The sequence below is a fragment of the Cibotium barometz genome, chromosome 43, assembly GCF_041138505.1.
Source record: "Cibotium barometz isolate CiBa-2024 chromosome 43, ASM4113850v1, whole genome shotgun sequence".
NCBI lineage: Eukaryota > Viridiplantae > Streptophyta > Polypodiopsida > Cyatheales > Cibotiaceae > Cibotium > Cibotium barometz.
The window spans coordinates 23819600-23832190 of NC_141088.1; the positions used below are offsets into that span (position 1 = coordinate 23819600).

General features: G+C 40.3%; 1 long non-coding RNA gene across 2 annotated transcripts; it reads left to right on the forward strand.

Annotated features, from left to right (window-relative positions):
• Positions 1–207: 207 nt before the first annotated feature.
• Positions 208–11761, forward strand: LOC147613707 (uncharacterized). 2 transcript variants are annotated; one of them, XR_015263165.1, is made up of 5 exons: positions 208–1148; positions 1240–1356; positions 10147–10265; positions 10362–10641; positions 10739–11761. It is a non-coding gene; the product is annotated as an uncharacterized LOC147613707 (long non-coding RNA). The 2 variants fall into 2 exon arrangements; XR_015263166.1 differs by lacking the exons at positions 10147–10265; positions 10362–10641; positions 10739–11761 and adding an exon at positions 2494–3466.
• The last annotated feature ends 830 nt before the right edge of the window (positions 11762–12591 follow it).

Below are 12591 nucleotides of genomic sequence, written 5' to 3' on the forward strand. Positions count from 1 at the left end.
GTTTTGTAGATTTGCATGTAAGCATTATGCATAATGCTCATTCATGCTTTATGCATAAGCCTCATGCATAGCTTTATGCCTAAGGCCTCATGCATAAGCTTTATGCATAAGGCCTTATGCATAATGCTTTATACATAGGCTTTATGCATAAGCCTCATGCATAGCTTTATGCATAATGCTTTATGCATAATGAATGTTGAGGGATAATTCATGTGTATGCTCTTATTAAAGTGTCCATGTGGGCTTTGTTATGTGTGTGTAGAAACATGTCTCGCACTCCAGATGAGACACTGGCTTACTCTCCATCCTTCTCTCCATATGCCATGTCGCCTGACCAGTTCATCGTTTTTTTAGCACAAGCCACGCCCGAGCAAAGAGCGATGGCACAACAATATTTTGGGAGAGGGGCGGGCATTTCGGCCGCACCATCGGGCACCACCACCACCAATAACCCTAGTTCACCTATAGAAACCCCACAAAGAGCCACTAGAACCCCTCCCTTAGGTCACTCGTCTACTTGCAGAGCACAACGCTCGAGTAGTAGAGGTGGAGGCGGTTGTTATCCAAGTGGGAGCACAGATGGGTCTACGCCCCCACATGAGCGTCCTTCCCCATCTAGCGCCAGAAGCACTCCACGCTCACGATCATTGCGACGTTTCGACATATAACCCACACTCATCGATGGAGAAAACTTTTACACAATCGTCAATGGCAATGTGGTTAATGTCGGGCAAGAGATGAAGAGCCGCATCCGCGAGCTTTGCCACATTGTCTGTGCAAATGACTTTATGACTTTATGGCCAAAGTTGGATATATAAAGACAAGAAAGATAGAGTCATAAATCAAATCAAGGATGAGTACAAGCCGACCGGTGGTAGTGATGTCGTCTCCCAATAAGGTGGATAAAGGACCACATGGTGGACGTCATCACGAAACATTGGCAACAGGGAGATGTGACTAGGAGAGTGAAGGCAAGGGGTGAGAAGCCTTGGTACATAAGCACCAAGGATTAGAATGAGGAGAGGTAAAAGCATGCTAGAAATCCCCAATGCTACAAGCAACAAGAGGATGCAACCAAAGCTCGAATGGAGAGCATAGGAAGCTCTCACCTTGAAAGCAGCGGTTGGGATGCATTCCATGTCTACTTTGTAAGTATCAACATTTATCTTGTATGTTTCATTTGATGTTATATCTACTTTGTAAGTATCAATGCCTATCTTGTTGTTTTGGTACTTTTAGAATCAAGTGGTTGGTCGGGCGACAACATTGCTCGGTGGCCATAACACATACTTTCTTTTGGTGGAGAAGTTGGAGCGAGAAGGCGCCAACCTCAATTGGGGGCGCATTGTAGATATGGTAAGTGTTAAAATTACGGCAATGTGATGAGCTATGGTGGTGGATCAAATGCTAGAATCAACATCATTAACGAAGTGATTAGATAATAATTTAGATGTGATTAGTGAGTAATTAACTAATAGCTTAATGTAGGCATGGATAATCAAAAACCAGCAACTTCTCATTAGGCCAATGCAGCCTCAATTTATAGAGTTTGCATCCAAGCTAATCCCACAGATTTCTCCTTGATTAACTCCACCTCTTTTGCTTGATTCTCTCCACCTCTTCACTTTTCCCAAAATATCTCCACACTTCCTAAATCTTCTCATGCTACCCTTTATTCTCTCCCAGTAAATTCTTCTCACCTTTTCACAGGTTCTCTCACATTTACATATTCTCTTTTACAGCCTCCTGCCAAGGGCTTGTTCCCGCACACCCTATTCACTTGTATATTTCAACACCTCCCCTCAAGTGAATACTCCTAGCACACCTCGACCCTATACCAAGTTTCCCTCTTACTTGATAGTCCGCGACCAGTGCCTAGCACACCTCCCCTCAAAGTGAACAATCTTAGCACACCTAGACCCTATACCAAGTTTCTCTCTTACTTGATAGTCCGCACATTGGGTTATGGGGTCTCTCTCTCTCTCTCTCTCTCAGAGATTTTCACATGGCTCCTCACTTCTTGGAGCCTCACATCTTCTCTTGTCTTCAGTCTTCTTATCGTGGTAGCTTCTCTTCACGCGTTCGTGTCTTCCTCTTCTTTCAGTCTTCTTGTTGTGGCATCTTCTCTTCTCGTGTCCATGTCTTCCTTCTTTTCTTCTTGGTGTGGATCTTCCTCTTGTGGAAATAGATGTTCTTCTTCTTTCATGAGCTTGTCCGTCAGTTCTTCTTGCTCCATGTGAGCAACATGTTTAAATGTTTTGTTGATAGTTCTTTTGGGATTTTGATGTTTATCTTGTGTCATTATGCAATGCAAACCCAAATCTATGTGGGAGGTCTTACCTCTTGCCTTATTCTGGACAAGGGCAGTGTCTAATCCCATTTTTACAATGATGTAATGTGCCCAATACATAATGCATATAGCATTCATTCTTATGCACATTCCCAAATGCAACTTTGGCTGTGAATAATCTTGAATTTGAGTGTGATTTGCAGGCATTAACCAAGGGTTAAATGCAAAATGATGATTACCACAAATTTATCAGCATAATTTTACCAGAAATTACATTAAATCAAGGGTAACCAATTTGTACAGAATGGTTGGAGTATCAAACCATCTCCAAATTGCAATCTGAAGTTATAGGGATTTTGATGTTTATCTTGTGTCATTATGCAATGCAAACCCAAATCTATGTGGGAGGTCTTACCTCTTGCCTTATTCTGGACAAGAGCAGTGTTTGATCCCATTTTTACACTGATGTATTGTGCCCAATACATAATGCATATAGCATTCATTCTTATGCACATTCCCAAATGCAACTTTGGCTGTGAATAATCTTGAATTTGAGTGTGATTTGTAGGCATTAACCAAGGGTTAAATGCAAAATGATGATTACCACAAATTTATCAGCATAATTTTACCAGAAATTACATTAAATCAAGGGTAACCAATTTGTACAGAATGGTTGGAGTATCAAACCATCTCCAAATTGCAATCTGAAGTTATAGGGATCTGTATCAGATACCTAATGGTTAATTTGAACCCTCAATTACACCAAAATATAGTGGTTAGCACTGATTAATCTTTGATTAGCAAATTAATCCTCTGTTTTGTGTGCAGAAAACATAGTATGTGGGGAGCCCAGATCTGAAGCCTTAGAGTTCAAATGAGCTCAAATCCTTTCAAGGCCATCAATAGCAATTAGTCTAGTAGAGGATTAAGCCAAGAAACACAAGATTTGACCAAATATTGAATGCTTAATCTCTCTTTTACCAAAGTCACTTGCAGATTTGATGAAGAGCTTGGATCTCATTGTAGACTCTTTCCACATTCATTCACATCATCCCACATCATTTCCACATTCATTCGCATCATACCACATCATTCCACATCCGAGAATGCCTCATCATGGGATAAAGCAGTTATATGACTACAATTTACATATTATAAATATGACCCCACAATAGATCAATGCATGGTATGAATCCAGAAGCGAAGTATAGTGGAAAAAACTAGATTTATCACACTTGAAAATTTTTGGGTGGATTGCATATGTACATATTCCACATATGTACATATTCCTGATGAGTTACACAATAAGTTGGATCTGAAGGCTGAAAATGTGTTTTCATTGGTTACTCCTTGGAGAAAAAGGTGTACAAATGTTACAACCCTGTCACATGTGAGATGAGGGTGAGCAAGGATGTTGTATTTGATGAGATAAGTAGCTAGTATGCTAATGTAAAAGACTCTATTGGGTGATGCATAAGAACAGGTGGTTGCATAAAATGCAGGCCACAATCCCACAGTCATTGAGTTGATCAAGAGAGTCCTCTAGCAATGGGTCTATTTATAGATCGTGGAGTGGTTGGCTGTGTCAGAATGTCACTCCTCCAAATTCAGCTAGGTACCTCATGTAAAGATAAAGAGAAGGTCAATGAGACCCTCTGTATGCTTGACATTTTAGTAGGGCTTTCAATTGTTGATGGAGAGTCTAGAGGCTCATAGAACAGCCTTAACAAGGACTTTGGGATTCCAACTATCAAGATACCTAGTGTAAGGAAGGCAAAGATAGCTGCAAGGACACCAAGGACAAATCCATAACTACATAGGTTGAATAGGATGAAAATCCATGTTTAGAGATTGATGTATAATGGTTATGTAGCTCACCAATATGAATACATGGCAAAGTTTATGGAGGATGCTAACCCCACATGTTTTGAGGATGTTGTTGGGCATGAAATTTTGGATACAACCATGGATGAAGAAATGGTTGCATGCAAATAAGACATGGAAATTGATGCCTTTACCCAAGGGTAAAAAGTCTATTAGATGTAAGTGGGTTTAAAAAGTGAAGCTGCATAACTCAGATGAAAGAATTATCAGGTACAAAGTGAGATTTGTTTGTGAAAGGTTATGCTCAAAACTACGTCATTGATTATAAGGAGACATTTAGCCTCATTGCCAAGATGGCACAATCATGAGAGCTGTAATTGTAATGGTATCTACGTCAAAATGTTGGGTCTTACATAAGATGGATGTAAAGAATGCATTATTGCATGGTGAGTGGCAAGAAGATGTGTATTTAGACTAGCCACTTGGTTATGAGCATTTGAGTCACCCAGATTATGTGTGCAAGCTACATAAAACCTTTTATGGTTTAAAATAGGCACTGAGATAATGGCATGATAAAATCAAAGAGTATCTTGTAACCATTAGCTTTCATATGAAAGATGCAGCTCATTTACTCTATATGCAAAAGAGTGATAAGCATATTGTCGTTATGTACGTGGATGACTAGATTGTTGGGGGTGACAACATCGAGCAGGAAGTTGAGCATGCGAAGGATCTCCACAAGAAGAAGTTTGACATGAAGGATTTGGGTGAGCTAAGATTATTTCTTAGCATTGAGGTCATTAGGACACTGAAGGGAATATGGCCGTCTCACACAGAGAAACAACAATAGTATGCCTTGGACAAGTTGTCCAAATATGGTATGGTTGGCTGTAAGCCCATTTTTGTACTAGTAGATTATAATAGCAAGCTGAGTACGAATACATGTGAGATGTTGGAGAATCCCACTTTGTATAGGAAGATAGTGGGTAGCTCAATCTACATAACAATCACTAGGACAGACTTAAACTACAAAGTTAGGTTGGGGAGCTCCAATTTATGCAAGATCCTCAAAAACCACATTTGGATGGTGTGAGGTGTACACTACACTATGTGAGAATCATAGTGGTGGATTATTCTCTTTTATGAGGCTGGTATGGAGTTGCAAGTATATGGATACACTAACATAGAGATTGGGCTAGTAGCATTGTGGAAAGAAGATCTACTATAGTGGATTTATGTTTTCCTTTGCGAGTGGTGCTATTACAGTTACCTTGTTAAGTATAGAGGAAGAGTATAAGGTTATTGCAACGGCAGCATGTGAGGTAGGTTGGTTACGCAAGCTACTTAGTGATTTAGGACTGCATGTGGGCAGGCATGTTGTTATTTATTTTGACAACCTTAGTAGCATACAATTTTCCATGAGCCCAGTGTTTCATGCCTAGACCAAACACATAGAAGTCCACTCACTTCATTAGAGAGAAGGTCTTGGTAGGGGATATTGATCTTGTGTATGTTAGCATAGAGGACAGACATTTTCACCAAGGCCTTGGGTGCTCAGAAGCTTCACATATTTTGCAGCATGCTTGAGCTTGAGGGGGAGTGTTGAGATGTTAAGCTCAACTAGAGTTGACACTCATGACATGCCTAGGCCATTCCACATTCACATCACTGGCACATTTGGTAGCTGACACGATGGATATTTATCAGTGACTACATCTACATAGTCCACCTATCGAGTTATGGCATACTTATCTTGCTAGCTCACCTACTTGCTGTGTTCACATTATGGACCGCCTCTAGTACTTATGTTGATTTTCACTTAATCTTTTATAGCCTTCTTTTTAAAGTAAGAAGAAGAAGAAGATTTTAGCCTTCCATCTTTGTGTGTGTGTACCATCACTTGAGGTCCCGTTGTCCCCTCGCCACATGATCATCCGTTCTGGGATAACCCCTCCCGCCTTGCTCCACACATCCACCACGAATCATCCTTAGTTAATAGAATAAACATCCATCATTAAGAGTATAGTCTTTGATTATCCTCCTCTCTTCCTTAGAGTGAGTTTGAGAGTTGTAAAATATGCCCCAAAGTACTCATATAAGGCTATTTTGCCCTTCACTTCCATAAGTAAAGGGTTACCTAGCATAGATATTGTAGCCACAAAACACATCCTACTCAATGCATCTGCCAAGTACATTGTCTTTTCACTATCTATATTTGATTTTAAAATCCAATTCTGATAAGACCACCATCGAGTGCCTTTTACCTCATGTTGAGATCTAGCTGGGTAGAAATCCACTTTAAACTCTTATGGTTTATGATAAGCATGAACTTTAAACCTAGTAGGTAGTGCCACCATAGCTTAAGGGCATGAATTACAACAAAAAATTCTAGATCATGAGTAGCATAGTTTCTCTCATAATCCTTGAGTTTCCTTGAAGTGTAAGCTACAAGTTTCCCTTCTTGTGAGAGTAATCTACTGATAGTGAGTCCACTAGCATCAATGTAACTACTTCAAAATTTACGTCAAAATTCATTGGGTTTAGTTGTGAGAGAAACCTTGAATTTGTCAAATCTTTGTTGTTTCTCCATAGTCCAAACTACTTTTGCATTACTTTTAAGTAGCTTGGTTAAAGGTGTAGCTTGGTTAAAGGTGTAGCTACCTTTGCATAATCTTGAACAAAGATATAACACCACCTTGAGATACTGAGAAATCCTCAGATTTCCTTGATGTTGGACGATTGAGGCCATTGGATCTACTAAAATTCCATCTTTGGAGACAATGAATCCCAGATATTCAATTTTATCTATAAAAAGAAGGCACAGTTACTCTTTTTTGCAAAGAGTTGGTGCTTCATTAGGATTTCTAGAGCTTCTCTAACTTGGGCTTTATACTATTTCTCATCCTTAGAGTAGATTAGAAAATCAAACCAAGAACCATAAGACATGATAGTCTAGTTGCTTTTGAGAGCAAGGAAAAAAATAGGGGCTAATCTTCGTCAATTGGCTATTTTTGGGGGGTTTTGCCATAAAAACATTTGCATAGTATCTTAAAATATTCGCCCAAATTTTGGCTATTTTGAAGGGTTTTTAAAAATATTCACCCAATTTTGGACATTTTAGCCCCATTTTCTATAATTATAGGAGGAAGAATCACTAACCCACCTACACTTATATATTCATAGAGGCATCTAACTTTTTACCCTATTCTTGAATATATCTTGTATGATCATGTTGAAAGCTTTTGAATAATTAGTTAACCCAAATGGCATTATGATGTATTCATAATGCCCGTATCTAGAGTTCAATGCTGTCTTTCGGATGTCTTCCTCCTTGACTCTAATTTGATAGTAACCAGACTTCTTCCTTGACTCTAATCTGATAGTAACTACACTTTAAATCCATCTTTGTGAAGACTTTGGATCTATGAAGTCAATCTAGAAGGTCATCAATCCTAGGGATTAGATGCTTAATTTTCACAATGACTTGATTTAGAGTCATATAGTCAACGCATACCTGTAAGGTTCCATCCTTCCTCTTTTGAAATATTACTGGAGCTCCCTAAGGCAATACAATCGTCTCTTGATGAACCTTTCTCAAACAATAAGAGTTGTTCCTTGAGTTCTATCAACTCTAGAACTGGCATTTTATATGGCGTTTTTGCCATAGGTTGTGCTCCTTGAATAAGCTCAATCACATGGTCAATTTTCCTATGTGGAGGCATCTAGGTAAGCTCCTCTAAGAAGAGATCTTTGTAGTCCTGTAGCTAATTAGGTTCAATTCCTATAGTATCTTTCTCTTCCTTGTTGCGTTTTATTACAAACACCCTTTGATTCTTTCTGAGAACCTTTAGTAACTTACTACCCTTTACTAGTTGTAAGCTGGGTCTACACATTATGGATGTTGTTGATGACCTTCCGAAGCTCTTGGAGATAGTTGCTGAGAAAGTGGTGGAACTTCCTTGTTAAAGTGGGCCACTATGTGTTGCACAACATGCCAATTGGCCGGTAGAGATAATCGTCTAGATCTTAGACTTTCCACTACATCTAATATGCAGGTGAAACACTATTCCAACTGTCGCTCTAATACATGTATTGATTTCTTCAATTTTGCAACATGTGTTTCCAAAAACGTCTTGTTACTTTCCATAAATTTTTCATTAATCGGTACGATGAGTATGGATCCTTTGAATATCTTCTTTATATTGATATCGGGGGATCACTCATAAATATGTAAACGTAGCACGTGGGTTCAACAGAAGGGATTTTTAAAATCCCTTTTTTAACAAATTTTTTACATATAGAAGGGTACCATTTAAAGGGGTTATTCACATCTTGAATTGAAAAAGGGTATGTTTTATTCATAAAAATCACCTTTTGCCTTTATCTAGAGTTTAGCCTAAAATATGGCCTATTGCTCTACTGTTACTATTTTTGTATGCTTTCTAGAATCATCTCCTCTAGATGTGACTTCTCTGGATCCTCCATCTCGAGATCCACCTACTCCGAACTAATTATCTGGCCTTTTGTGCTGAAGAAATTTTGTTCGCGGTATGCAAGATCAATGATGTATTCAATTTCTTTAATATATCGAGCATACAAACTCTCTATAAGATCATAGATTCTAGCTTCATAGTTATCTACGTCGTTTGCTGACATTTCATATATATCTATATCCTCATTTGTATTTAAAGAACTGATTCTACTCTGCAAAATTTAAAGATTCTCTATGTCTGGTTGAGCCTCCTTTCATGTTGATCCATATAAAATTTTTGCTGTATTAATATTATTTTTGACATTTAAGCTCCACATCTATATATTTCCTTTGAAAATCTAATATCTCTCCTCCTACATTTGTTCTTTAACTTGATTAGCCTCATTCACTTCAGAGTGGAGATTCTATACAATTTGCAAATACACCTACTCTAGTTCCAAAATCTACACCTTATGATTGAATGTAGAGAGTTTTGTTAGCTCTGATTTAATCTTCTCGAGCTCATCTTTTGTTGAATTCAACTCTTTTTGCAAGCCATCCTTCTGAGTTGTTATGCGTGTTACTACCGCTGTGGTTTTGGTGGCACATTTTGTGATATAATGATAGGCTTCCTTTTATAAATTGGTGTGTCCACCTATTTCACCTCTTTCGGAAAGGAAACTGTTCACGATGGGCCTACACTATCCTAATTCTCCACATTATGGAATTCCTCAATATTGCCAAAAAGCTACTAGCCTTCCCCTTGGATCCTGTGTAAGAGAGTGACAAGAGGAGTGTTCATTGAGCACGGTGCTTGCTTTCTTGAAATGACCCAAACTGAGTTGTATTCTCAGTTTGTGGCTTCGTATCCAGAGCTTAAAATTGGGCAAAGGTCATTTGAGGGGTGTAAGCCTTGGTTTGTGAGGTACTCATGTCAGCGTGACACATGTTGTTGTCGCTACCGTGTTGAGTTCAAACTTTTTTATGATGTGTTCCGTTCTCTTAGTGGGCATAGAGAGTTGCCTCGTAGTCCTCGTGATTTCATCCAGTCTCTTTTGTGTGCACGCACGGAGGATTCCCAGTTCCATAGGATGCCTTGTGTGGAGAGCAATTACACATCATGTGGTTCACTTGCACATCTACAAATGGTAGATCTTGATGCAAGTGACCAAGAGATAGTGGCATGGCAACGTTATGAGTATGTGACACACCAGCTCCAGAGTGGTGGACAGTCCAAGAAGTTGCAGCTCGTGGACAAACATACACCACATTGTCACTTCACATTAGGGAGCAGATCTACCCCTATATACGGCACAGTCATTGTGCCAAGTGGTAGGATCGTCAGTTCCGAGCATGCCTGGCAGAGTTTCCTATTGGTGTGGTCATCTCTATGATTGATTTTGCAGAGAACTACACCTTCACATCTTTTCAGGAGATACAATCTGAGTATTACTTCTCAGAGCAGGTAATGGTTATATTTCATAATATTTGTTTTGTGTTTGAGCTACATTACTTATTTGATTTTTTGTGTCCTAAACGTCTGTATTGCTTATCTCACCAGGTTGCTATTCCCTGGCAGAGTTTCCTATTGGTGTGGTCGTCTCTGTGATTGATTTTGCAGAGAACTACACCTTCACACCTTTTCAGGAGATACAATCTGAGTATTACTTCTCAGAGCAGGTAATGGTTATATTTCATAATATTTGTTTTGTGTTTGAGTTACATTACTTATTTGATTTTTTGTGTCCTAAACGTCTGTATTGCTTATCTCACCAGGTTGCTATTATGGTCCACATTAGCTATCGACATGCAGAGGCTCATGTAGATGGGATAGCGAGTACCCCCCGAGACCCGTGTCATTATTCGAGAATATCATTTCTATATCAGTGATGATGATCGTTCACATGATGCACATTTTGTGCAACACTGTTTTCATCTCCATGACGATTTTTTAGGAGATTGTGGGATCATACGTGGCCAGCGATGGGTTTGGTCGGATGGTTGTGGGCCGTGGCGCACAGTTCAAGTCATCACGACAATTCTATTGGCTCTACAGGTAGTACTAATGGTTCTCTTATATTTGCAATTTAACTAAATTCACTAGAACATCTTAAAGAAAACAATAACTAAGACTATCTTTTATGGATTTATAGGTGGCATGTGCAGTCTAGTGTCCCAGTGTTTGGTCATTCTTTGAGACTGGTCACGAGAAGGGAGAGCATGATGGTGCGGGTGCATGTGTGAAACATGCCCTGAGGCATCATCAGCTGCGGCAGGATGCTCAACGGTTCAGAGATGCAGGCGACGTAGTTGAGTGGTGCTCCCAACATTTGTGTGGGAGTGCAGCATCATCGTATCCCAAACATGCTCGGATTGTCAAGAGATTTTTTTGGCATGTGGATGGTGGCATGATTGACCGTAGAGCCTCCCATGATTGTGACACAGTACCTGGCACCTTGAGCTTACATTCCATCAGGAGCACGTGCATGGCGGCCCCCACGATTTACACACGATGGTTTGCATGCTTTTGTGGAGCATGTATGGATGGCGATTGGGCACATTGTGCCTCGAGAGGATGGGCAGATGCATGGATACAGACATTCCTCTCCCCCGAGCATCCTTCACATCCAGTGTTGTCTAATGAGCACACAAGTCCTGCATTCATGGTTGGTCAGTTATGATGACCTGACAGATTTGCTACAGGAGGGTGATGTATTTGTTGTTATTACCAGTGAGGGAAATAGCGAGGGAGTAGACTACTATCTCATGAGTTGCACTAGGCCAAAGTGCATCCTTGACCAGGATACAGTGGATGATCATGGGTTTTCTTATGACGCCCATAGCATGATTGTGGCAGGCCAGTTCTACCAGCAGATTTGACTTCATCGGGGGAGTCTTGAGTTCCAGCAGTGGAAGTGGGAGTTAGAGGCATTTCAGTTCTCTCATCTAGTGGTTGCTACCAGGCTCACTCTTGATCGAGCCGAAAACACAGTTCTCACCCTCGTTTTCGGCTTCAAGTGGATGACCATGAGAGCATTCTAGAGCAGTTGAGAGCTAGAGAGGGTGCTGCTGACTAGATCTCTATCTTGATAGTGACTAAACTCAGACTAGCTGGGTTAGCTCACTTACATTATACTTAGATTTCTTGGGAGTGACTAATCTCAGAATAGCAGGGGTAGCTCATTTTCATTCTGATGTAGTTATTTGATGTTTATATCATTATGAGTTTTTTCATTATTGAGTATCATTACATTTTAGTTGATGTTCTTGATTTTATTAACACTTTGGCTATCATATTGTTTGTTGAAAATCTCCATGCCATCGTACCCAAACATGCCCCGATGGGAAACAAACTTTGCAAGCATGTGGAGGGACCCCACCCCCACATGCATGCAAAGTTTAGTCACAATCGGAGCATGTTTGGATTGGTAATTAGCGCACAGTGCGGATTTTTCAAGTCTCTTGGTGCTTAAGAGGCCATGGAAAATCCGGGCCCTCCCCATACCATCATAACCAAACATGCTCGGATGGAGACCAAACTTTGCAAAGATGTGGGGGGGACCCACCCCCACATGCTTGCAAAGTTTGGTCACAATCAAAGCATGTTTGGATTGGTAATTAGCGCCCAGTGCGGATTTTTCAAGTCTCTTGGTGCTTAAGAGGCCATGGAAAATCCGGGCCTTCCCCATACCATCATACCCAAACATGCTCCGATGGGGACCAAACTTTGCAAGCATGTGGGGGGGACCCACCCCCACATGCTTGCAAAGTTTGGTCACAATCGGGGCATGTTTGGATTGGTAATTAGCACCCAGTAATTAGCACCCAGTGTGGATTTTTCAAGTCTCTTGGTGTTTAAGAGACCATGGAAAATCCGGGCCTTCCCCATACCATCGTACCCAAACATGCTCCGATTGTGACCAAACTTTGCAAGCATGTGGGGGTGGGTCCCCCACACATGTTTGCAAAGTTTGGTCCCCATCGGAGCATGTTTGGGTACAATGGT